The sequence below is a fragment of the Balaenoptera borealis genome (genome assembly GCF_965194805.1).
Source record: "Balaenoptera borealis genome assembly, chromosome: 1".
NCBI lineage: Eukaryota > Metazoa > Chordata > Mammalia > Artiodactyla > Balaenopteridae > Balaenoptera > Balaenoptera borealis.
This window is the reverse complement of record NC_138860.1, coordinates 65,683,070-65,710,640: the sequence shown is the minus strand read 5'-3', so window position 1 is coordinate 65,710,640 and position 27,571 is coordinate 65,683,070. Positions and strand designations below refer to the sequence as shown.

Below are 27,571 nucleotides of genomic sequence, written 5' to 3'. Positions count from 1 at the left end.
ATGAAATTGAGTTATTTGTAGTGAGGTGGATTGACCTAGAGACTGTCATACAGAGTGAAGTAAGTCAGAAAGAGAAAAACAAATACCGTATGCTAACACATATATATGGAATCTAAAAAAAAAGAAAAAAATGGTTATGAAGAACCTAGGGGCAGGACAGGAATAAAGACTCAGCCATAGAGAATGGACTTGAGGACACAGGGAGGGGGAAGGGTAATCTGGGGTGAAGTCAGAGAGTGGCATGGACATATATACACTACCAAATGTAAACTAGATAGCTAGTGGGAAGCAGCCACAAAGCACAGGGAGTGGAATCCTGCAGTGTTTGCTGATGGTCATTTGACTGGTGTGAGCTGAAACCTTTTTGACGTTGGATTTGCATGTGGCTAATAATTCCTTATACTGAGCTTTAGGCATGTCCTTTTTTTTCTTTTCCTTTTTTTTTTAAAGAGTGACTACAACTTCCCTCTTCATATTGACGTCTTGAAAAATTTGTCATGTGTTGAATTTCCTTGCCTATTCCCTACCCCAGGGCATTTTTTGAGGGCAGGCGTCATTTACAGCCCAGCAGTCCTTGTGACTATTAAGCTACCATTAGCACTGGGTTTAAAGCTGCTGTTGTGGGAAAGAGCCACAAGGTGGCAGCATTATTTCGTTCTCAACTCTTGTTACTAGGGCAACAGAGTCTTCCTGGAGGTAGTGTTCCAAGGTTGTAAATTAGAGTGGAATGTGCTGGGACAAGCCCCCAGAAGTTTATGTCTCCTTACTTATGTTTGCTTTTTAAATTTAATTTCTATTTCTTATCGGAGTAAATTTGATTAGAGTGTTGTGATTGTTTGGCTGTACAGAATCTGCTCAATGATTCATGCATATGTCTGTTCATCTTCGGATCCTGTTACCATGTATGTTATTACAGAATGTTGAGTAGACCTCCCTTGGTATTTGGTAGGTGTTTTGTCATTATATATTTTCTATGTATTAGTGATTATATAATTCATATAGTTTATATGTTATATGTTTATATACATTTAACATACATTAATCTATGTATGTTAGCCCCTTAGTCCTAAATTATCCATCCTCCCACCTTTCATTTTGGTTAACCATTAGTTTGTTTTATAAGTCTGTGAGTGTCTTTTTCTGTGGAAATATGTTCATTGGTAGCAATCTTAGGATAACATGTATAAATGATATCATAGGATATTTGTCATTCCCTTTTGACTGACTTAACCTAATATGATTATTTCTAGGCTCATCTGTAGTCCTGTAAACGGCATTGTTCATTTTTTTCCCGAGGCTACTATTCCATTCGGTACGTATACCACTTCTTCTTTGTCCATTTATCTGTTGATGGGCATTTTGTTTGCTTCCATGTCTTGCCTATTGTAAATACTGCTGCAATACACGATTTTCCATCCCGTGTCTTTTGGATTCTGGCTTTCACAGGTGACAGGCCCAATAGTGGGCCTTCCAGATCATATGGTGACTCACTTTTTACCTTTAAACACACTGCCATTCTGTTCCTATTATTGGCTGTTACCAGTTTACATCCCACTTAGACCGAGAGGTTATGCTGTTCTCCACAACTTCTTCAACATCTATTGTTTGTTGACTTTTTGCTGATGGTCATTCTGACTGGTGTGAGGTGATACCTTTGTGTAGATTGGGTTTCCATGCGTCTGACAATTCCTGATGTTTTGCGTTTATCAATGTCCTTTTCATTTTTTTTTAAAGATTGAGCTAAACTTACAACTTCTAATTGCCTTCTTGAAAAATTTGCCGCGTTTGGATTTTTTGGCCATTCCCTGCCCCAGGATATTTTTTGAGGGCATGAGTCATTTACAGCCCTGCAGTCCTTGTGACTATTAGTGACCATTAGCAGTAGATTTGAGCTGCTGTTTGAGGAAACGGCCTTAGGGTGGGAAGACTTCTACGTTGCCAACTCTGCTTGCTAGGGAAACAGAACCTTGCTGCAAGTTGTGCTTTTAGGTTGCAGATTAGAGTGGAATGTGCCAGGACAAACCCCCATAAGTTTTAGCCTCCTTAATTCTTGTCTGTGTCTTTAAGTTGTAGTTTTTATCAGAGCAAACTTGATTGAAAAATGTCTTTTTTTCTAGGTGTACAGAATCTTGTTCATTTACACATATACATATATCTATTGATCTTTGGGTTCTTTTCCATGTAGGTTATTACAGAGTGTTGAGTAGACCACTCTTGGTATTCCATAGGTCTTTGGGGATTATATATTTTATACGTATTAGTATATGTGTGTTAACCCCAATATCCTAATTTATCCATTCCTCACACCTTTTCTTTGGCTTAACCATAAGTTTGTCTTCTCAATCTGAGATTGCCTTTCTCTGTGGAAATATGTTCATTTTTATGAATTTTCAGATAACATAAGTGACATCAAAAGGCATTTGTCTTTCGCATTCTGATTTACTTCACGTTGTGTGATTATCTCTAGGCTCATGTGTGGTGCTGCATATGCCATTCTTTTATTTTTTTTCGTGACTTATATTCCATTCTGTCTATATACCACTTCTTCTTTGTCCATTCATCTGTTTATGGACCTTTTTTTTGCTTCCATATCTTGGCTATTTCAATATTGCTGCAGTGCACATTTGCCTGCCTCTGTCTTTCCGATTCTGGTGGCCTTAGGTTATAGGCCCAAAAGGTGCCCTGCCGCATCATATGGTAGCTGAATTTTTACCTTTTAAAGCAGCTCCATTCAGTTTGTGTTAGTGCTGTTACCACTTTACATCCCACCAGCAGCTAGAAGGTACACAGTTCTCTACAACCCCTTCAGCATTTATAGTTTGTAGACTTTTTGCTGATGGTCATTTGACTGGTGTGAGCTGAAACCTTTTTGGACGTTGGATTTGCATATGGCTAAGAATTCCTTATAGTGAACTTCAGGCATGTCCTTTTTTTTCTTTTCCTTTTTTTTTAAAGAGTGACTACACCTTCCCTCTTCATATTGAGTTCTTGAAAAATTTGTCATGTGTTGAATTTCCTTGCCTATGCCCTACCCCAGGGCATTTTTTGAGGGCAGGCGTCATTTACAGTTTTTTTTTAAATTTAATTTATTTTATTTTTTATTTTATTTTATTTTTGGCTGTGTTGGGTCTTCATCGCTGCGCACTGGCTTTCTCTAGTTGCGGTGAGCGGGGGCTACTCTTTGTTACAGTGCGCAGGCCTCTCATTGTGGTGGCTTCTCTTATTGTGGAGCACGGGCTCTAGGGTGCGCGGGCTTCAGTAGTTGTGGCACGCGGGCTCAGTAGTTGTGGCTCGCGGGCTCTAGAGCGCAGTCTCAGTAGTTGTGGCGCACGGGCTTAGTTGCTCCGCGGCATGTGGGATCTTCCGGGACCAGGGCTCGAACCCGTGTCCCCTGCGTTGGCAGGCGGATTCGTAACCACTGCGCCACCAGGGAAGGCCAAGAAGGTGTTTTTTAACGTGTAATTTGAGCAAGTGGTTCCGTGTTATTAACATGCCCGGGGCGGGGTGGGGGGGTCGGTGTGACAGGGCTGCCCTCCTCTGCAGGTCTAGTTCCAGTCTCCGAAAGGCATTGAGGATTCTGTTTGAGGAGTCTGTCTTCCTTTGTGTTTTCTGCTCCCCACGCTCCCTCCTGTAACCCCTTTCTGCCATCCCCACTCCCCCCACCCCCCCAGTCACACGTTGCAAACCCCAGACCCGTTTTTTCCGTTGTGATTAAACGGTCACCTGAAGCCGCCTCCAGGAGCCTCTGATCTGAACCCCCTAGTGGCATTAACGTGGCCCTCGCGCTATTAACTTCAGCCTCACAGACTTTCCCCGCTGAGAACAGCTTTGCTGGGCACTGAGGGTCTGTGACTTTTATCTCAGTTAGGCCATTAAAAAACTGAAACATGGTTTAGATAAATAAATAACTCCTCCTTCCCTTCCTCCTGACTCTGAGCTTGGAGCTGGTGAGCTGTCTGGGGAGAAGGTCACGGGATGGGGGCTGGGGGATGGGGAGAGAGGACAAGGTAACCGTGCCTGACACGGATCTGTAACTACACGGTGGACAGAGCTCTATACTGAACGTGTCTGGTCCCTCCTTTGCTCCGAGGCGTTCCCGTTTTCTGGTTGGTGTGAGGGGTGGGGCAGAGTGGAAGGTGGACCAAGGTTGCAGTAGCTTTGTCTGACTCTAGGTCTGTGACATCCCCCTTCAAGCACATCCCTCTTCCCCACTGTCTCCCCATCTCTTCCCTCCGCCCCTTTCCGTGACTGTCTCCGTGTGTTTCCACCTTGTTGCTTTTCTGTGGTCCCTCTGTTTCTCTTTCACCCTCTACCTGTCTCCGCCTTTTGTCTCCTTCCGAACCTTCCAGCATCCCCTGTGCTGCGGTTGGCGCATGGTTTGGGGGATCGCCCTCCAACGCGGGCTGCAGGCGACTTGTCAGACTGCTTTGTGAAACCAAAAAATGTAGAAATCTTTCATTTCCTTGGCCTCTGAGGCTTCGCTGGGGTGGCGGGCAATTGGCAGGCCTGTCGGCTACACCCCACACTGGTCGTTGTTTCATATTCTTAGCTATAAAAGTGGGGATACAAATGGTACCTGCTTCATAAGGCCGTAGTGAGGATCCAGCAGGAAGTGGATGCGAAGCCCTGAGCACAGTGATTGATTCTCAGCAGATGCTCAATGAATGAAATCTCTTAAATGAAATCGTTTATTATAAAAATGTTTAGTCCGGGGTAAAAGTGGACCAGAACAATGAGCCCCCATGCATATACATCAGCCAGATTCGGTATGTTTCAACATTTTGTGTACCTGCTTTGTCCATCCCCTCTTCTTGTGGTTGCCGGAATATTTTAAAGCAATTAGCAAACCCCTCGTAGCATTTCAGCCCTATGTGCGTCTCTAAAAAATCTGAATGTTTTCTCATACAACCTTAAGACCTTTATGCCAACCAATGAAAATGATGATTCTTACTTTAATACTGAGTCCATATTCAGGTTTTTCTGATTAACTTTAAAATGTCCTTTTACTCTTGTGTTTTTTGAATCAGGATCCAAATATTGTTCTTGTATTGTAATTGGTAATAACATCCCATTAATCCAGAACAGCCCCCCACCCCACCCCCACCCCCACCCCCAGGTAATTGACGTATTGAAGAAACTGGGCCGGCTGTAGAGTGTTCCACATTCTGGATTTCTCTGTTTGCTTTTTCGTGGTGTCATTTAAATTGCACTTCTGCTTCCTAAATTTCCTATGAGCCGAAAGCCAGCTCCAACAGCTGGATTAGCGTGTTAGGTTCGGACTTTGTAGCAAGAGGCACGTGACACGTAGGGGCCGCTCTGCCGTCCGTCACTTCTCTAAAGTGGGCTCAGGTGCGCTCAGCTCTCCGGCTCCTCACTCAGCTGTCATCTGCCATTCGTTTCATTTTCACTGACGATCTCTGCATAAATCGATTATTTTATTAGGAAGTTAGGAAGCGGTGAGTTTGCTAATCATGCCATTCCTTCCACGTTGACTGCTTTTTACTCATCCACTTGCGCTATATATTTGCCTGTAAAGACAGTCAGGTGCGGTTGGCAGATTTCTGCGACGTCTCCCGTGACTTTTAAAAGCCTCCAGGGGTTACTCCCAGGGGTAACCCGCTGAAAGAGATTTTGCAGATATAATTAAGGTTGTGTTCTGGGTGGGTTGAATTTGCTCACACCAGCCCTTTAAAAGCAGAGAATGTCCTCAGGCCGGCAGCAGAAGTCAGAGAGATTGAAGCAGGAGAAAGGTGGGACGCACCCTTGGCAACTTTGCAGGTGGAGGGGGCCCCATGAGAAGGATTGTGAGTGTGTCGAGGAGCTGAGGGTGACCCCTCCTCCTTGGCAGGCAGCAAGGGAACGGGGACCTCAGTCCTACAGCCCTCGGACCTGCATTCTGCCAACAGCATGAATGAGTTTGGGAGCAGATTCCTCCCTGGAGCCTCTAGATAAGAACCCAGGTTGCCAGCACCTTGATTCTGGCTTTGTGAGCCCCTAGGCAGAAAACCCAGCAGAGCCAGCCAGGACTTCTGACCTCCAGAACTGGGAGGTATTTATTAGCGGTGTTTTTAAGTCACTGAGTTTGTGGGTGTTTGTTACACAGCAATAGAAGACTAATAGAGCAGGATCAATGCTTAACTTCTTTGTTTTTAATTGCCGGTTTCCAGAATAAAAAAGGTTAAGTAAATGACAGCTGCCTTTATCTTCCTCATCCTAACATAGAAACCATACGTCTTAACGGACATCAATGAAGTGGATTCCTAATTTGCTGTCAGTAAAACTTACTCATTTAGAGATTGACAAGTGTCCTGGGTTTGGCTCATTGAAAGAATGGTTTTAAAGGGATACTGGTTATCAAATAGACAGTAAAATCAATTTGTCGGTTAAAATCAATTTGTGTGGTTAAGATGTTTTGCTACCATTTTCTTCTGTGATATACTGAAATAATTTCATCATATGCAAGTGGGGCACATAACATTTGATAAATTCCATCTGTCTGTTGACAATCTACTCACTTCTCTGACTGCATACCCTCTCCTGTTAGAGAAGGATGTTTCCGATTATAAGGAGACTCCAAAATAGATGCTTAATTCATAAAGTATGCAAATGTTACTCTCATATATAAAGAACATCATGGTTAAAGTACTATGACGTCACATCATTATTGCCATGGAAGACATTTCATTTTCTCACACTGACTTCAGAGCTTAATCCAGAGTCTGAATATTGATCTTTTTGAATTCGTGTGAGAATTGGTGTCTTTGAAACATGGTTTTGGTCAAAACAAAATTTTGCAACTTTTACTCTTTGAAAAACAGCTTTATCGAGGCATGCTATTACATGTTATAAAATTCACTCACTATGAGTGTAAATTTGATGAGTTTTAGTAAACTCTGAGTTGTGCAGCCAGCACCACAGTCTAATTTTAAAACATTTCCATGTGTCAAAGAGACCCCCTGTGCCCACTTGTAGTCACTTCCTGCTCCCATCCCCAGGCAACCAATAATCTGCTTTCTGTCTCTATAGTAATTTTCCTTTTCTGAACATTTCATATGAGTGGAATCTTACAGGTTGTAGACTGTTTGTCTTTTGCACATGGCTTCTTTCATTTAACACCAGGTTTTGGAGGTTGATCCACGTTGTGTGTTCCGGTCTCTCGTTCCCTTTTGTTGCTGAATAATATTCCATTACGTGGATAGACCACATTTTGTTTATCCCTTCGCCAGTTGATGGACATTTGAATTATTCCCACTTTTGGTCTATTACAAACGATGCTGCTGTGTTCACATTCACGTACAAGTGTGGATGTATGTTTTCATTTCTCCTGGGTATGTAACTAGGAGTGGAATTGCTGGGCTGTATGGTGAATTCATGTTTAACTTTCTAAGGAATCACTAGTTGCTTTCTAAATTATACTACATTTACATTCTCACCATCATTTTATGAGAGTTCCAGGTTTGCCATAGCCTCATCAACACTTGCTGTTGTCTTTGATTCTAGCCTTCCTAGTGGGTGTGAAGTGGTGCTTCATTGGGGTCTTGATTTGCATTTCCCTAACAGTTAGTGATATTGGACATGTTTGTGGTGATTAGCCATTCTTATATCTTCTTTGGTGAAATATCTATTTAAATCTTATGCCCATTTAAAAAATTGATTGTCTTTATTTATGTTATTTATCATGTGTATAATTCACAAATACTTCCTCCCAGTCAGTGGCTTCTTTTTCATTTTCTTCATAGTGACTTTTGAAGTACAGAAGGTTTTAATTTTGAAGTCCAGTTTACAACTTTTTGGAATGAATTTTAGTGTCTTATCTAAGAACTTTTTGCCTAACTGAATTCCCCAAAGATTTTTTTCTCTTTTTCTTCTAGAAGTGTTTTAGCATTTTAGCTCTTAGGTCTTTGTTTGATTTTTGAGTTGTCATGTATAACGTGAGGTAAGGGTCTAAATTCATCTTTTTTTGCATGTGGCTATCTAGTTGTCTGAAAAATGTTTGTTTTTTTGTTTGAAGATAAAAACGTTTTCTTCCCCCGTTGGATTGTCTTGGCACCTTTGTTGAAAATTGATTGACCATAAACTTAAGGACTTATTTCTGGACTCTTAGTTTTGTTCTGTTGATGTATATGTCTGTCCTTATGCTGGTCCCACAGTGTCTTGATTACTGTAGCTTTATAGTAAGTTTTGAAATCAGGAAATAAAAATCTTCTCACTTTATTCTTTTCTTTCTTTTTTTTTCAAACTTGTTTTTGGCTCTTCTGGATCCTTTGCATTTCCATATGAATTTTAGCATCAGTTTTTCAATTTCTGCCCCCCCTCAAAAAAAAGCCTACTCAGATTTTGGTAGGGATTTTGTTGAATGTATAGATTTGGAGACAACTGTCATTTTAACAACATTAAGTCTTCCAATCCATGAATGAAATGTCTCTACAGTTGTTTACGTCGTCCCTAATTTCTCTCAGCAGTGCTTTGTAGTTTTCAGTCTTATGTGTCTTCTTAAATTTATTCACAAATATTTTAATGTTTTTGATGCTATTATGGATGAAATTGTTTCTTTAATTTCATTTTTGGTTGTTCATTGCTAGTACATGGAAATAGAATTGGATTTTGTATGGTGATCTTGTATCCTACAATCTTGCTGAACTAATTTATTAGTTCTAGTAGATTTGTGTATGTGTGTATGTGTGTGAGTTCTTCAGGATTTTCTACATGTAAGATCCTGTCTCTGAATAAAAACAAATGTACTCCTTTCTTTCCAGTCTGGTGCCTTTTCTTTTCGATTTTTACTTTTCACTTTAATTTCTTAAATATTTATTAACGTTGGTCTCAAACATATTTAGCATGCTTTCAAAGAACATTCGGGTTGAAAGAATGCATAAATTATATTTGGCGTTTGGGGCTAAGGCATAAGAAATATACTTGCCATGGACTTTGAAAAAAAATGTATGTTTCATTATAAAAAGGATACATTGGAAAGACAGAAATTGCTACCTTACAAATTTCTTTTTTTTTAAATTATTATTTATTTATTTATTTATTTATTTATTTTTGGCTGTGTTGGGTCTTCGTTTCTGTGCGAGGGCTTCCTCTAGCTGCGGCAAGTGGGGGCCACTCTTCATCGCGGTGCGTGGGCCTCACTATCGTGGCCTTTCGTTGCGGAGCACGGGCTCCAGACGCGCAGGCTCAGTAGTTGTGGCTCACGGGCCTAGTTGCTCTGCGGCATGCGGGATCTTCCCAGAGCAGGGCTCGAACCCGTGTCCCCTGCATTGGCAGGCAGAGTCTCAACCACTGCGCCACCAGGGAAGCCCCAAAGTTCTTTTTAAAAGGATTTTCTAAGCAGGCCTGTAGAAAGAAAGATGGACACAGACATGACATAGAGACCTCTTTTTTTAATTTGGTAATTATATGCAAAATACAGGACCACAGAAGTACTGAAAAAAAAATAAGCGACACAGAGGAAAACATTTTAGGTTTACTTTTTTGTCAGTTTCAAGGAACAAAGTTACCAGCCTATTTTATGATTATAAAATTATTGCTCGAAGTGCTTTGTGCTTCAAAACATGGTAGGTGGCTAAAATCTGCAAATACTTAACCTCTGTGCAACTTCTGACTTGAAGAGCAGAGTTAAATGATAGAACATCGAGCCCTTTTGCTTGTGGTCGTAGAGAGGGAAATCTTAACCTGGGAACCCCCCTTCAGGCTTTGTTTTCTCTTTTGTTTCCACCTTTGTTTGGAAGAGTTTGTTTGTGTCCCTGTGCAGGGCCTTCCCCAGACAAACAGCCTCCCTGATTGACAGTCACAGATGGCCGCCGTCCCACCCTGTCTGACGTGTAAAACTTCCTCCAGCTGAGAGCCACCAGCCCCAAAAGAGAAGAAAACCTGAGGCCCCATTCAACCCTGCATCAATTATCCATGGCTTTGTGGAGACTTCTAGTGAGGGAAAGAGTTAAAGATCCATTTAAACTTTCAAACAGCAGAGGTAAACACTTGGCTAAGCACAGCTGATTGGATTTTCAATTGAAGAGGCCAGGCAGCCACAGGCAACGGGTGGTGAGGAACCCACAGAAATGATGGACACAGATTCTGCACTTTCAACTTGCATCTCTAGACAGAAATGCCGCCTAGAGAGGAAAGACACTGAAGAAGAGGGAAAGGCTGTGAGTCCAAACCCCACTGGTAGGCAGTCCTTTGGGCTGACTCCTTATCTGTGTTGGCTCCCACAAGCCTGGGTATTGGCGCCCCGGGTTGGAGACGCCACCTGCCCTGCCACGCAGCCTCTGCGGCTCTGAAAACTGGGGACATCTGAGAAAACTGTGGCAGCTTTCAAAGAGAGTAAAAAGGCTTAAACCAGTCCTATGAGAAATTTCGTTGTATTTTGTTCGTTTATTTTAAACCAGTTTATTTGGGCTGGTTTTCCTCTTACAAGACATCATTCAGGTTCTAAGATCAGCCATGATTATCTCTTCCCAGAAAAATTCAGAAGAGCTACACTTCTGCTGGAATGGCACAATCCTTTAACATCTGCTAATCACTAGAACTATAGGAACCCTGGCATGTGACCACCAGACCCCTGATCTGCAGGCTGGCAACTCTCTCTCTGATCTTGTAGGTGGTTGCTATTTAATTTTCCCTGAGCTCTTCTGAGCCCATGGTTGATGGGAATTACTGTTGGTTTAAGACAGTGATGGCCACCTGTGTACTAAACACAGCACTAGTATTTTCTATGCTAGTTAAAATAATGTGACCAAGTTTGCCCATCCCCCAAAAAGCAGAGCCTGAATAGGAGGTAGGCACTTCACAACTGCTATTTTCCGTCTGTCACCAGGAAAAGTTAGTGGGGAAATGAGCACGCCTCGGGTTTTTTTTTTTTAAATTTTTTTCTTTAAATTTATTTATTTATATTTATTTTTGGCTGTGTTGGGTCTTTGTTTCTACGCGAGGGCTTTTCTCCAGTTGCGGCAAGCGGGGGCCACTCTTCATCGCGGTGCGCCGGCCTCTCACTCTCGCGGCCTCTCTTGTTGCGGAGCACAGGCTCCAGACGCACAGGCTCAGTAGTTGTGGCTCACGGGCCTAGTTGCTCTGCGGCATGTGGGATCTTCCCAGACCAGGGCTCGAACCCGTGTCCCCTGCATTGGCAGGCAGATTCTCAACCACTGCGCCACCAGGGAAGCCCTGGGTTTTTTTTTAATTGAAGTATAGTTGATAGAATATTGTGTTAGTTTCAGGTGTACAGCAAAGTGATTCAGTTATACATATATATATTCTTTTTCAGATTCTTTTCCATTATAGGTTATTACAAGATACTGAATGTAGTTCCCTGTGCCATACAGTAGGTCCTTGTGTTTATCTATTTTATATATAATGGTGTGTATCTGTTAATCCCAAACTCCTAATTTATCCCTCCCCACGTTTCTCCTTCGGTAGCCATAAGTTTGTTTTCTATGTCTGTGAGTCTATTTCTGTTTTGTAAATCAGTTCATTTGTATCATTTTTTTAGATTCCATGTATAAGTGATACCATGTAATATTTGTCTTTCTCTGTCTGACTCACTTCACTTAGTATGATCATCTCTAGGTCCGTCCATGTTGCTGCAAATGGCATTATTTCATTCTTTTTTATGGCTGCATAATATACCATTGTGTATATATTGATATATACCACATCATCTTTATCCATTCATCTGTGGACGGACATTTAGGCTGCTTCCATGTCTTGGCTATTGTAAGTAGTGCTGGAGTTTGTTTTTTAAAAAAGCATATAAACTATACAATTCCTAGTTAATATATCATGATACTAAAATCCAGAATTTGGGGGCAGTGCACAGGTCTCTGCTTTATGTGCTTTGTTGAATGAGACATTGAGAATCTAATATATATGAAGTGCTCCACTGGAAATGTCTTATTAAACAAAACAGCACATAGGGGAGACTAGAACAGCGTCAGGCCACAGAGGACTTTCCACCTGACACCAGCTCACTCTGCAAAAGGATGGATGTGAAACCCACAGACCTCTGGCATGCCAGTATCAGACAGCTGTAAGGAGTGTTTACTACTGCCCAGAAGTCTCCAAAATTCTTGGAAGGGGCTACTGGTGATGTTTCAGAGCCATGAGTTTAGATCCCACGGCAAGTGTGGGGAAACCACTCTTAGCCAAAAGGAAAGTCTAGCCAATCAGCCAACATCTGCAACTGACTCAACTTTGTAGCTGTCTCGTTGCCTGGGTCCACATAATTAAGGGAAAATGCTACATGCTCTAGCAATATTAGCAAAGCTGGGGTCTTAATATATATTCCTAGAGAGTTCTAAGGACCCAGGAAACATCACCTCTACTGGAAAAGTTGACCGTCAGCTTTTTGAACTGACAGTAGAGGGATGATTGGGCGGGTTTAGGACTTTAGGAGCCCCAAACGCCTGAAATTCCAGGTGGCAGTGCACTGTCATTAATATCCCCTGGTTTTAGCTCTTTGGGAGATACCTTTTCTGAGGGTTTTATACATTATTTTTGATTTATTTTAGTATTCCTACTTCTAGTCAAAGTCAAGACCAGGAAATGTAGAGATATGCTATGAGGTGGTTCTCGGGCTTTGTTTGAAATCTACTAAAAATTCCGTCATTCGTTCAGTGACTTTCACTGTGTACCATGCATCCGTGAGTAGTACTGCTATGGGTGCCCCTATGGAGCTGACATTCTTTGTTTAATATACTTATTTAATTATTTATTTGGCTGCGCTGGGTCTTAGTTGTGGCACGTGGGATCTTTTAGTTGCAGCATGCGAACTCTTAGTTGTGGCATGTGGGATCTAGTGCCCTGACCAGGGATCGAACCCGGGCCCCCCTGCACTTAGCCACTGGACCACCAGGGAAGTCCCTGGAGCTAACATTCTACCGGGGGGTTGGGGGGGGGGGCGGGAGACAGACCAACGAATACACACTGTCCGCACAGTAGTAAATGTTGTGGAGAATTGTAGAGGCCAGAGGGGGGCAGGGCTTGCCGGTATGTGCGGCAGTTTCAAAAGGGTGTTTGGAGAAGGCACCACTTATAAAGGGACGGTTGAACAGCGTCCTGGGGAGGTGTGAGGGCTGAGCCCCTGTGTACTGGGGGGAAGTGGGTCCAGGCAGAGGGCTCAGCAGGGCAGAGACCCTAAGACTGGAACCACGTGGTGGAGGAAGAGCAAGGTGGCTGCAGCCAAGGGGCTGAGTGCGAGGGACCGCGAGACAGGTGGGGGGTGGTTGGCGAGGCTTTTTAGGCAATCACGAGGATCTCCACTTTTACTGGTCCTGGGATGGGGCACAGGAAAGTTTGAGCACTGGGGCGGCACACCCTGACTCAAGTGCTCATGCAGCATCGTCTCGGTGCTGTGGAAGCAAGAAGCAGGAGATGCTGCAGCGCTCAGCAAGAGATGATCCCGGCTTTGGGACCAGCGGCCAGCAGTGGAGGTGGTGAGAAGTCATCTGAAGATGGGAGGATAGATTTGCAGTGAATTGTGCTGTGGTACAAAAGCGGGTGGGAGGCACAGGGGCTTGCAGGGTACCATGTGCTTGGGTTCAGCTGGGGTCAGAAGGTGAAAGAAAGGCTCAGGCAAGAGCCTGAGGGTGTAGGGCGATGACTGTGTTCATGCATCTCGGAATTAAGGTGACTTGCTTGCTTTGCACAGTGGGCCGTCTGCTGAAGAGTATTGTCACACCCGCTCTGTGTTCTGCGTGATGCTTTTAGGTCAGCCTTAGAGTTCAGAGCTTTGTCCCAACTCTGCTCGCTGATGAACAGAGAAGAGTCTTGTGATTTGGTGGTTTCCAAGAGAAATCCCAGCAAAGTGTGGATGGAGGTGGGGGCAGAGAGAATTGCTTTAGTCCCTCAAAGAGACTGTTTATAACAGTAGAACACAGTGAGAGCAACTAGGACAGCTTCTTCAAGAAGCACATATTCTTTCTTCCCTTGTAAGAGGCACTTACTCTCCAAAGAAATCTTTTTTTTTTTCCTTACTGGAAATATTTCACTGCTTTGATTTTATTTTTTAATTCATTGTCTTCAAAGTTTGCTCTTTCAGAATTCATTTGCTTACCATATAATCTATGACTATTTCAGAAGATTGAAATTAGGTTTGTTTTGTGGCTTCTACTTTTAAACCAAGAAGTGGGTTCAGAATTGGTGATGGAAGAGAACTTGAAATAGGATAGCTTATTGGGAACATTGATTTGGGCCCTTTTCTTCTAGTGTTACTTTTTAGCTTATCTCTTTCAGAATATGCCTGATTTCCTTCTCGTGAGATACCACATGTCTAAGGATCCAGTTGTTACTTAATTTTTCTTTGTTTACTGATAAATATGCTGTATGCTTTTGTTCTTTTAAAAAGCAATTTTATTGAGGTATAAAACACTCACAATAAAATACATCCAATTTAAGTATAGAGTTTGAGTTTTGACAAAAGTGTGCACCCGCGTACCTGTTACCACGATCCATATATGGACCATTTCCATCACTTTAAAAAGTACACTCTGGGCCCGTTTCTAAATAGCTCATCCCACCCAGCCCCAGGCAAACACTGATCTGCTTCTGCTTCCAGTCACAATAGATTATATTTGCCTTTTCTAGAACATCCTATCAATAGAATCAAATCCTATGCACTCTTTTGGGTCTGGCCCCTTTGCCTCAGCACCATGTTCTTCCTTGAGGTTCATTATCATGTTGCTTGTGTTGGGGTTTTTGTTTCTTTTATTGCTGAATAGTATTCCAATGTATGGACTTATTAACACACTTCACTTTTCATGGACATCGGGTTGTTTCCAGTTCAGGGAAATTATGAGTAAAGCTGCTATGGATATTTTTCATCAAGTCTTGTTGTGAACAAATGCTGTCATTTCTCTTTGGTAAGTGCCTAGGAGAGGCATTGTTGCATCTCCTGTGATAGGTACACACGGTATTTTTTTGTTTTTTGGTCGTACCATGCAGCTTGCGGGATCTTAGTCCCCCGACCAGAGATTGAACCTGTGCCCCCTGCAGTGGAAGCATGGACCCCTAACCACTTACCGCCAGGGAATTCCCAGTACACACACATTATGATTGTTATGTCATCTTGATGAATCTACCACTTTTATCATGATGAGAAGTCTGTCCTGGTAATAATATATTTGTTCTGACGTCTACTTTGTCTAATATTGTTATAATCACTCGAGCTTTCTTGATATTGGTGTTTGCATGGTATGTCTGTTCTCTGACCTCTGCCTTGTAATTAGACTATTTAGACCATTTACACTTGAATAATTACCAGTTTAGTTGGATTTAAATCTCGTATGTATTATTTGTTTCCTTGTTGCTTTTTTCTTCTCCAGTCTTCTTTTGGATTGAGTATATCCTAGTAAGTTGTCATCACCACTGGCTTATAATAGCTATATAGCTCTTCATTTCATTTATTTTTCTGGTGTTTCCAGGCACCTCGTCTTCCGTGAACTCCTGGTGCCTTTGCCTCGGCAGGACCACCATGGTCTGCTTGGGTCCCCCTCCCAGCACCACATTTCAGAAAGTGCCTCCAGGCGAAGAGCTGACGCAGCCTGGGGTCCTCCTAGCTTGCTTCCCTTCTTTCAGGGACTCTAGCCCCTTCTGTGTCTGAAAACAGTTACTTCATATACTTTGTCCAGTTTTCTGGTTGTTATTGTGGGAGCTTAGGTTCGGCTCTGGTTACCATATTATGTTCTGAAGTGTAATTTTATTTTTGAAATAAAGTATTTGGTTCTTGGCAGGAGAATGTGTTAAATATGTGAAATTGGGACTGCCTGTAAAACCCTAGATGCATAACACCATTGTTATGACTTCACAAAGTGATGTAAAGATGGTGATGATCAGTTTCCGGCTTAGGCATAGCAGCACGTGTAAACCTCAGAAGCAGAAGCTTTGAAAAGTTCTGTATCAGTCCCGTTTGAATGATAACAGCCCATAATCGAGCCCTTAGGTGCTCAGTGTTCTACATACAGATCTTTTTTAAAAAAAATCATCTTACGTGTGTGTTTTTTAAATTATTTATTTATTTATTTATTTATTTTTGGCTGCGTTGAGTCTTCGTTGCTGTGCACGGGTTTTCTCTAGTTGCGGCGAGCGGGGGCTGCTCTTCGTTGTGGTGTGAGGGCTTCTCACTGTGGTAGCTTCTCTTGTTGCAGAGCACGGGCTGTAGCACGCGGGCTTCAGTAGTTGTGGTGCGTGGGCTTCAGTAGTTGTGGCTCACCGGCTCTAGAGCGCAGGCTCAGTAGTTGTAGTGCACGGGCTTAGTTGCTCCGAGGCATGTGGGATCTTCCCGGACCAGGGCTTAAACCCGTGTCCCCTGCATTGACAGGCGGATTCTTAACCACTGTGCCACCAGGGAAGCCCCTGAGGTTTTAATTTAATTTTAATTCATTTAAATTGAAATAGCCCCATGTGGCTAGTGGCTGCCGTATTAGACAGCAAAACTCCAGGTAGCAAGGGAGCAGGGGTAGAAAGACAGCCCTGTGATGGAGCAGTCAGGGGAGCCTCCCAGCAAAAGACTGACCAGCCTCTTGCCTCACTGTGGCAGGGGAAGCCCCAGGCTGGAAATGGCAAATACTTGGCACAGGCACCACTCCGAACCATTCCTGCGCCCATGGCAGACATTGCTAGTCAATCACCACACACTTTCTTGCTAGTTCAGCCATAGCTCAGGATCCTTCTCAATACAACACTCCAGGCAGTCCCCAACTACAGATCAGTAGATGCTAGCATTTGAGAGAAATATTACTGGTCATCCCTAGGCCAGGAGGCCCATCTGGGAGGTCCAGGATCTCACCAGGCTGTAAGGTGGCTGGCAAGGGACGTGTGGCCAACCTGGGTCAGTGAGGCAACCACAAATATGGAGAGTGGAGAGGCAATGTGCTGGAGGAGCCAAGATTTTTCTATTTCTTCAAGAAACACTCAGAGCATGATTTAGGGAGAGAGGAAGGGGGTGGGGGGAGAGGTGAAGACTTGTCAAAGCCAGCTGATGTGCAAAGCATTTGGAGATTTTTATTGAGCTGGGTGCAATATTGTGATTTATGAAGAAAAATACATATTTGGTCATTCAGACCAAAAATATATATTTGGCCATCTCCCACGTGGCCCAAACCTTAAAATATTTACATTTTCGCCCTTTTTGGAAAAAAAAAAATTTGCGGACCCTTATTCTAGAGAGGGTTCTGAATTGCCCACAAAAGTGGACTTGCTGGATTAAAGGAAATATGCATTGAAAATTTCAGCAGATGCTGCCCTTCATACTTGCACTAGCAGTGTATGAGATTGCCTGTTCCCCAGTATCCTCACCAACACAGAGTAATATCAGACTTTTCCATGTGGCCAATTTGATAGGTGAAAATGGTATTTCACTATCGTTTTAATTGTACTTACCTTATTAGCAGTAAGATTTAGTATTAGGCAGTAGGTATAATAAAATATATATTTGGTCTTTGTCCCTCATTCCTGGCACAAAACTTCTAAACCCCGTGGAATTTCCAGATAGGAGTGTCTTTTGATATTCATAACAAAACCCTTTCAACCACACCTGAGTTTGTGTTAATGAGGTGACTTTTGGAAAGCCCCTAAGGAAGGGGCTGGTTGCCAGGGGAACCAACCAGAATTAGAGGATTGGAACTTTCAGTCTCTTCCACCCTCCCCCCCACCCCCTTGAAGGGGAGAGGGGCTTGAGGTTGAATCAGTTAATCCTGTCTACATAACGAAGCTTCAGTGAAATTAAAAGAATGGAGTTTGGGGCTTCCCTGGTGGCGCAGTGGTTGAGAGTCTGCCTGCCAATGCAGGGGACGCGGGCTCGAGCCCTGGTCTGGGAAGATCCCACATGACACGGAGCAAGTGGGCCCGTGAGCCACAACTGCTGAGCCTGCGCGTCTGGAGCCTGTGCTCCGCAACAAGAGAGGCCGCGATGGTGAGAGACCCGCGCATCGCGATGAAGAGTGGCCCCCGCTTGCCACAACTAGAGAAAGCCCTTGCACAGAAACGAAGACCCAACACAACTAAAATAAATAAATAAATAAATAATTTTTAAAAAAAGTTCTTCAAAATTATTTAAAAAAAAAAAAAAAAAATGGAGTTTGGAGAGCTTCTGGATTGGTGTACCCAGGGAGGTGCCAGGTGGGACAGCATGGAAGCTTTGCACCCCTTTCCCCATACCTTGCCCTGTGCGTCTCTTCCATATGGCTGTTCCTGAGTTAGATCTTTTTATAATAAACTGGTAATCTAGAAAGGAAAAAAAAAATATTATATATATATATATATATTTGGTCATCTCATATATATTTGGCTTTCCAAAAGTCACCTCATTAACATAACAAAAGGCACCTTTTTTAAAAATTAATTTTATTTGAGCGTAGTTCTGCTGTACAGCAAAGTGAATCAGCTATACATATACATATATCCCCTCTTTTTTGGATTTCCTTCCCATTTAGGTCACCACAGAGCATTGAGTAGAGTTCCCTGTGCTATACAGTAGGTTCTCATTAGCCTGGAAGGGCGACGCTGCACTCTCCCCTCCGTTGCCAGGCAGGCTGTGCTTCTGTTACTGCAGCCCAAGGCCCCGAGAGCCTGCTCTGGTTCCTTAGGGGCCCCTGGGAGGGGTGTTTGTCACAGGTCTCTCCGCAAGCCCAGTTCTCTCGACCGTGACTGTCCTCGATTGCGGCGTCTGCTACACGGCCTGGGTCAAAGAGCCTAAAAGTGCGGGGATTGGGACCCAACCTGGTAGGAGGAACTTGAGTCCCGTGATCCCCCTAAGCCCCTGTAACCCTGCGGTGGGCGTGGGTCCCCCTCAAGTCACGCTGCCTCCCACACCCACAGCTTCCTTCTGTCTTTGGCTGAGTCCCCTCTGGTTCCTCAAATGGCCACCAGGTGGGAGCAGAGACCTGCGGTGAGGCTGGGACTGAGGCCTCCTTGAAGATGGGCTAGGAGGGCTCCAGGCAGGGCTGGGGGCCTCTCTCACTGGGGGTCTGGGCTTGCCGGGTGGCTGGGAGCTGGGTGCGTGCCTGGGGGTGCAGGCCTCTTTTGGGGTGAGTGTGCTGTGACTGCGTGGGGTGTAGATGGGCACACCTGTGTGCAGAGGCCTCTGCAGCTGTTGGGTGCGTGTGCCCTTGAGCATGCCCGTGTGCAAGCATGCAGGGGGTACCTGTGTGTGACTGTGGGGCCTGGGTCTGCAGAATCCTCCCTGTTCCCCTGCAGGCCTGAGAAGGCTGACGATTGGGATAGCCTGGCCCTTGAACTTTATGTTTCCAAAGCGGCAGGTGGCTCCGAGGCTCGGACCTCAGGACCCCCTGCCCGCTGCGTTCCCTTAGGCTGTGTCCAGCCAGTGTGGCGGCTTGTCCTACTTTGCCAGGTTTGGGGTCCTGCTGAGCCTTTTTTATTTATTTATTTATTTTAACATCTTTATTGGAGTATACTTGCTTTACAATGGTGTGTTAGTTTCTGCTGTGTAACAAAGTGAATCAGTTATACATATACGTATGTTCCCATATCTCTTCCCTCTTGCATCTCCCTCCCTCCCACCCTCCCTATCCCACCCCTCTAGGTGGTCACAAAGCACCAAGCTGATCTCCCTGTGCTCTGCGGCTGCTTCCCACTAGCTCTCTGTTTGACGTTTGATAGTGTATATATGTCCATGCCACTGTCTCACTTTGTCACATCTTACCCTTCCCCCTCCCCATATCCTCAGGTCCATTCTCTAGTAGGTCTGTGAGCCTTTTGATTTGTGTCAGGATGGGGACTCATTGCTGTTCCTGGGGGCCTCGGGGTAGGAAAGGCCAACAGTGCACTGGGGGTGCTCCTTAGCCCCAGGCTGGGGGTTCGGGGAGGGGGAGGGCCGCCACACCGGAGTTTGTGCCCCTGGTCCTGCCAAGCCACTGGGAGGGTGGATGCTAGCCCACTTGTCACCCGCTTAGCATCCTGGGCTTCCAAGGTCCTCCTCCAGCCAGGCCCGTTTCCCTGCTCCCTTTGGTGCCTTTCTACTGCCCTCACTACCTCCACCGCCCTCTTCCGTTCTCCCTGAAAACCACGCTAAGCAGACATTTGTCAAGGTCACAGTGACCTCCATGCTGCCAAGCCCAGTGGACAATTCTCCGGCCTCCTCTGACTTGACCCTCAGCAGCACTTCAGGGGCTGGTCCTTCCCTCCTCCTGCCATCACTCCCTTCCGCAGCTCAGGAATTCCGCTCTCCTGGTTTTCCTTCTGTCCCGCTGGCCCTCCCTCTCAGCCTCCTTTGCTGGTCCCTGATCTCTCCAAGTCTGGGTGCCCCATCCCTACACCTCTTCTGTCTCCCTCTTTAAACGCCCACTTCCTTGGTGATCTCATCCAAGCTCATGGCTTTCAAATGACTCCCGTTGAGTATAATTTAATTAGTTGGTTTTTTATCATCTGTCTTCTCCCAAAGGAAAGCAAGCTCTACAGGCAGGGCTTTTTTTGTCTTAAGTCAGGTTTATTAAGGTATAATTTACATACAGTTAATGTCACCCTTTTTAGTGTTCACTTCTGTAAGTTTTTGACAAACACGTATAGTTGTGAAACTGTCTCTGCCATCAATTACAGGACAGTTCCCATCACCCCCAAAAGTTCTCCATACCCTTGTGGTCATCCCCTCCCCCATGTCCCGCCCTGGGCAGCCACTAATCTGTTCTTTTGTCCCTTTTCCCTAGTTGTGCCTTTTCTGAAAAGTCATATAAATGGGATTGTACTGCGTGTAACCTTTGGAATCGGCTTCTTCCACTTATCACAATGCACAGCGCATTTGAGATTCACCCATATTGTTGCAGCTGTGAGCCGTTAGTTCTTTTATTCTATTGTATTTTATTGCACAGCTTTGTTTATCTGTTCGGAGGGGGACCAGTTGTCCTGGTTTCCGTGGGAGGGAATGGTTTTTCTGGGACATGGGACTTTCAGTGCTAAAACCAGGGTGGTTGGTTATCTTAGTTCTTTAGTTGAGGGACATTTGGGTTGTTTCTAGGTTGTTGATGATTTTGAATACCTACTCAATATAACCAGTGACAGAGGGTTTTTTGGTGAACACAAATGTCCATTTCTCTTGGGTAAATACCTAGGAGTGGGGTTGCTCAGTTGGATGACGAGTGTACGTATCACTGTAAAAGAGGCTGCCAAGCTGTTCTCCAGAGTGGCTGTATTGTGTAGCATTGTGGGAGAATTCCACTTGCTCTGCATCTTAACCAGAACTTGGTAGTGTGTCAAAAAAAATTAAAAACCGGTTTTTTAGCCATCTTAATAGGTGTATAATGATATCTCCTCACGGTTGGCAGAGATTTCCTTTATTCGCCTTGAGTAGTGTTGTGCCCCCAGTGCCTGGGTTAGTGCCTGCTATGTAGTAGACACTCAATGAATTTTTTTTTTTTTACTGAGTGAATGGATGTATGGATGGATGAATGAATGAAGTCAAAGGGGCTTCCGGTATCTAAATCTGTTATAGCAAATACATAGCACACGTACCGCCAATTCCCCCATGCCCCATTCTGTTTCCATGGCAGACGTCACTCATCAATTGAGCCATTTTATCCACCTGCTTCATTTCAGACAGGTACGATCCAGTCCTTTGTGTAGCAAGTGAGATGAGCCCCATGAGCTAATGCAGCTTTAGTTCAAGCCTCTCATTGGCTGAAGAAGAGGCCAGGTTCAGAGCAGGGTCCAAGGCTGCCCAAGGACTCACAGCGAGCCAGTGGCAGGACTAGATCTCCAGGCTGGGCTCTCCCCAGAAAAATGCACGACGTCTCTGACAAGGCTGGAGTAGGATGGGAGGCATGGACGTGGATCTGGGCCTGAGGCCGGGTTGGAGCATTGTGGAGTGCTCCCTGGGCCCCGGCTGGGTGGGAAGGCTGATGCCGGCGCTCTTCCTGCAGGTGCCCAGGAGCTGCTGGGATGGCCTACCCGCCCACGTTGGCTCCCTGGCCCAGCGGGCGTACTGGGCTCTGCTGAGCCAGCAGAGGGACCAGAGCATCGTGGCCCTGGGCCAGAGCGGTGCTGGCAAGACCACCTGCTGCGAGCAGGTCCTGGAGCACCTGGTGGGGATGGCAGGCAGTGTGGATGGCAGGGTCTCAGGTACAGTGGTCTCCAGGTGACGTGCAGCTGGGACGTGGTGGGGGCGGTGGCGTGGGGGAAGGGAAGGGAGAGTCAGAGGGGGTGCTGGGCGGCTCTTTCTTATATCTGCTCAGCTAGCGTTCACTGAGCACCTGTGTGCAGACCCTGTGCTGGCTTCTGGGCAGGGCCACCCCTAGTCTGTTGGGTACTTTTGTGTGAATTAGAAACAGGTACTCCTTGCCTAAGACACTCACTGCCACATGTGGAACCGTCGTCACGCATTGACATTGTTAGAACCAAACACTTGACCACCACGTTCTGGGCCATCATCCTAATAAGTATACAGGCCTATGGCTATCTGATATAAATGCTGTGCCCTTAGGTGTGGTGTCCTTGTGCAGCGCACAGCCCACTGGACTGTGCAGAGGACCCGATAAGTAAAAACAAAGACAAGGAGGCACTGACAGCCGGAAGGGAGACTCAGCTGCACATCTGTGCCAGACTCCAGTGCTCTGCACCGCTTGCTGGCCGAGCTGGGGAGGGGAGAGGCGGAGGGAGCACAGAGAAGGGGCCGGGGGGCTTCCTTGAGGAAATGATGTTTGAGCTGGGCATTAAAGAAAGAGTTTCAACATTGTAAATCAACTATACTTCAATAAAAAATAGTGTCAGTTGGTGATAATAATTACAATATTGATGGGGATCGTGGTAAATGCTTGCTGAGGACTTACGCGCCAGGCTCTATTCCAAGCAGGTTAACTTATTTATTATTTAAAACATCCCTATAAGGTAGACATTATTATTATTTGAATTTTATAGATGAGGCCATTAAAACGCAGGGAGGTTAACCAGCTTGCCCAAGGCCACACAGCTCATACATCCTAGCACCGAGATTCAAACACAGACAGTTTGGCTCCAGAGCTGTTACCCCTGGGCCAGTGTTCTCAATGTATTGTTGCCCCTCTGAGGAGCCTTTTTAGTTGTTCTTTCTCCTAATCGTCTCCCACCATGAAAAGTTAATGCCATAGATTCACCATATATTTGTTTATGCAGTGTGTGTGTATGTGTGTATATATATACAGACACACACAGACGTGTGTGTGTGTGTGTGTGTGTATCTGTGCTCTATTCTATACATAAGAAAGGAAAACTGCCCCCATCCTCAAGAATCAGTTTCTGCCCTCTTGGGGGCAGTATTCCCCCTGCTGAGAATATATGGCCCAGGCAGTATTGCTTTTCTAATAATAACAAACAATACTAACACCACCACATTTGGAGCATGTTCTGAGCACTTTACATTATTAAAGCTTTTAGTCTTTGTGGCAACCACATGAGGTAAGTAAGTACTATTATTACCCCCATCTTATAGATGGGGTATCTGAGGCACAGGGGGGTTAATTTATTCGCTCCAAATCAGGTGACTAACAACGGGGAGAGGCCATATTCAAGCTTGTTTAACCATTGTACTATCCTGCTTCTCCACTGGGCTTATTCCAATGCTTTATTGATCACCTGTTCTGCACCTGGCCCAGGTTAGAGCCCTGTGAGGAGCTGGGGATACAGCAAGGAGAGGCCCTCCCAGAATGTAGATCTGCTGAAAGTGTGTGTTGGGGGAGTGGGAGTCAGGCTAGGCTGTATCCAGGTGCCTAGCACATAGTGGGTGCTTGTTAAATAGTTATGTTAAAAAGCTTGGGACTGCTGGGCTTTTTGAGCTGGCTGTGATGGGCGTTCCCCGACAGCAGGTCCAAGAATGTTAATGCTCTGCCCTCCTCCTAGACTCCACCAGGCCCAGGAGGCCCTAGGGCAGCCCTTGTCACTCAGATCGTACCAATCCTAGGTGTGTGTATCTCCCCTTCTGGGCTCACTCTTGCTCACCCCGCGCCCCTGCTTGCAGCACAGGGCCAGCCCAGCAGCGGAAGAGGTGTGGCTTAGAGCTGAGTTGGGGGAGTGGAGGGGCCCCTGCTGGGGCCTGGGGCCAGAATGGGGTCCTGTGAGAGGTGGGGGTGGCAGCACCTGGGCCACGGGTGATGCCCTGTCTGTGCCCCACCAGTGGAGAAGATTCGAGCCACCTTCACTGTCCTCCGGGCCTTTGGCTCCGTGTTCACCGGCCACAGCCGCCGTGCCACCCGGTGCTCCATGGTGATGTCACTGGACTTGAACGCCACAGGCTGAGTCACGGCCGCCCAGCTCCAGGTGAGGCCTCTGGGTGGGAGGGAGAGGGGGCTCTTTAGGGCTGCAGTAGCCTCAGCCCCACTCAGCAGGGCCCACGCCTCCAGCTGGGACCCTGGAATGTGTCTAAATGGTCATCGCTCCCCAGGCCAAGGCCAGCTCCTCCCCACCTCACTCAGTGCCCAGACATCTCCTCCTGGAGCAGGCCAGCTCGTCTGTGCCTCGGAGTATCACAGGGATGAAATATTCATGAGTAGATACATAATTCAGCCGCTCATTAGCTGGGTCTTAAAAGCGTAAGCTGAAATTAAACAGGCGCTCGCTGGCCTTCTGCGGCAGCCCGTGTGTGACAGGCACATGGCCTGTTTGTTCCTCTCTCTGAAATCACCTGGCTCCTCCCCTTCCCCCCCCCCCCGCCCCCACCAACATTCTGTTTGAACAGAAAACAGGATTAGGTTATTAGAAGGGTTGTTTGTATGTGGAGCTAGGAGAATACCCAGACTCGCTGGTGCACAATAAATCCCTTTCTGTCCCGGCCCTGAAAGTCTACCATGCATCACCATGTGGGTCAAGTTATTAAGGGCTTCGGTTGCATAAGAGTGTGTTGGAGGGCGGCTCTGGGTTAATTGTTAGTACCCTTGGATTCCTTCATCGGAATGAGCCCGTTGCATTCGTTGATTGCCTGCGTGGACTCTGAATCAGTGAGACAAAGGCCTGGCACGTTTTGATTTGGAGGCGTCCAGCCAAGTTGGGGCCTGAGGTGCTGCCTCGAAGAGTGGGCCTGGGGGTTGGTGGGGGTGTGCGGGCAGCCTAGCGGGGCCTCGTGCTGACCGGCGCCTGTCCTCTCCCCTGGCAGACGATGCTGTTGGAGAAGAGCCACGTGGCCCCGCAGCTGGAAGGGGAAGGCAATTTCGAGGTTTTCTCCCAGATGCTATCCGGATTGGACCTGGCTCTCAGGTGAGCGACTGGGCTGAGCAGGGACAGCCGAGGGCAGTGAGACAAAGGGCCTCCGCTCTCCAGGGCCCCAGCCCTGCCTCTGCCCAGAGGTGAGAGGCAGTGGAGCCCAGTGGTTAGGAATCTGGCCTCTGATTCTTGCTGCCTGGTACTGCTCCTGGGCTGGGTGAACCTGGCCAGGTGTCACCTGCTCTGAACCTCCGTTTCTTCCTCTGTAAAGTGGAAATAGTACCTTGACTGCTGACCTTACAGGATTAAGTGAGATAATTCACATATGGCTCTTTATACACGCTGGGGGGTGGTGGTGGGTGTCTGCTGTGACGGTGACATTTTGGTACAGGTTCTGACAGCAGCGTGGGAGGTGGGCAAGGAACAGCAGACCCCAAATCTTCCAGAAGCTCCTAAACTCTGTGAGAGCCTTGGGTGCACCTGAGGTAGCTCAGGGCGAGGAGGCACCAGGTGGAACAGCAGAGAAGCCACAAGACTCATCTGGGAGGGCCTTCTGGGGGAGGTGGCCCAGGGAGTCATCTCTGCCCCTCGCTGACTCCTGGGAATTCTTGGACATGTGGCTCCCTGTCTCTGAGCCTTGGTTTCCTCATCTGTTGAACGAATGAGTAAGGTTCTATCTAGTGAAGCTCCAGGGAGTGCTCACCCCAGGCGAGGGGTGATAATTTTCAATTTGCCTCTGCGTCCCCCATCATTTGTCTCCTGCCTTCCACCCCCGTCTGAAGGGCAGGCCCAACCTGTCCTGAGCCTCTTGGCTAAGGCCAGAGGGGCACCTTACCCTTTGGAGAGAGGGCAGATTAGGGAGGAAACTCCCAGTTTTCAGAGCAGGGTAACTGAGGAGTAAGGAAGCTTCTGGAAGGCCTTCACTTAAGAAGGGCCCATTGAGGGCAGCAAGTGAGGAATATTCGGGAGGCAGGGCCAGGGCCTGAGGCAGACCCCGGGGCCACCTGGGGCACTCTGTGGAGCCCCGTGCCATGATGCCCACCTGCCCTGCCAGGCCACTGGTGTGGGTGGGTCCTCCCTTACTTCTGGTCCCTTCTCTGTTTCCAGGACAGAACTGTACCTGCACCAGCTGGCAGACAGCAGCTCCTTCGGCATGGGCGTGTGGCCTAAGGTAAAGAGGAGGTCCTTCTGGGTGTGAGTGGGTGTCTGTGTCCCCATGGCCAAGATGGGCGGGTCCCCTGTGTGGCTCATCCCTCTGCCACTGGGGTAAGTAGTTGGCAAGGGCTGGTCACGTGGGGGAGGCAGGGTTGCCTTTATGGGGCCTGGGCTTGTCAGGGAAATGAGTCTTGTGCTAATAAAGGGAACCAGGAGGTGGTTTGTGTAGAGGTAAGGGCGTGGTCTCCGGGACAGGCTGTCTGGGTTCAAACCCCGGCTCTGACACTTACTGGATATGAGACCTCAGGCATGGACCCTAGCCTCTCTGAATGTCTGTGTCCTCTTTGGTAAAATAACAACAGAACGGGCGGGCAGGCTGAAGGGAGGACAGAGCGTGGCACGGCCTGCCCGCCTGGGCCACGGGGAGAAGGTCGGGGCGCCGCCCGCGCCCTCGTTCCGCTGCCTGGCGTCCTTTGTGGAGGCAGGGCTCCCAAGGAGCTCAAAGGCCAGGGAAGGACACACGGGACGGTCCAGAGCCACCCTACCGCTCCAGTGGTGCAGCACCCTCTCTGAATTCCTACTGCCACCAAAACACATCCCTAAGGCCTTTGGGAAGAATTGCTAGGACCCAGGAAGGCGGCCCCTTGCTGTGGTCCAGACTTCAGCAGCTGCCGATGACCAGAGGGAGCCAGCCGGCCGGCCGTGAGCAGGAGGACAGGACACGGGGACAGGGACAGCCACAGCCGGGCTTCCCGCAGCTGTGCCCACCGCCAGAACCAGCTCCAGCCAGTCACAGCCCCCGAGATGCCAAACAGTGACGGGCGAGAGGCCGGCAGGAAACTGACACCCCCTCACTGGAGAGCCTGCCCGGTCGGGGTGCGGGGCACCATCCCCGTCTGAACTCACCCCACAGCTCAGCCGTCTCCCAGTGACCCAGACGCGTCCCCACGGCCCCAGGGCTGATCCCCGACCAAGGTCAGAACTCCCCCCAGTGTGACGGCCCCCATGCCACTCCTGTGGTGGAAGGGACGGCAGGCAGAGACCAGGAGTAGAGTCTTTTTTATTAATGGCTGCGTTTTCAAAGAACCGTTTTGTTACCAGGAAAGCTCCCCAGGAAGGGATTGCATTAGTGCAACAAGGGGGAGCCTTGATGCCAGGCTTTCCAGACACTTCCAGGTGGAGACTTTTGGCCTAGGCCGGCCGCCGGGGACTCGGGGGCTGGGAGGACACACGGCCCCTCCCCCGCCCCGACGGGGCGCTAAGGCACCCGGCCCGCCCGGGGGGGCAAAACCCCGTGCCG

The 27,571-nt window shown here is 46.9% G+C and overlaps 1 long non-coding RNA gene across 1 annotated transcript; it reads left to right on the top strand.

Moving 5' to 3' along the window:
- The first annotated feature begins 280 nt into the window (after positions 1–280).
- On the top strand, positions 281–25,120 carry LOC309613841. Its single transcript, XR_014235909.1, has 3 exons — positions 281–1,312; positions 24,095–24,237; positions 25,070–25,120. It is a non-coding gene; the product is annotated as an uncharacterized lncRNA (long non-coding RNA).
- The last annotated feature ends 2,451 nt before the right edge of the window (positions 25,121–27,571 follow it).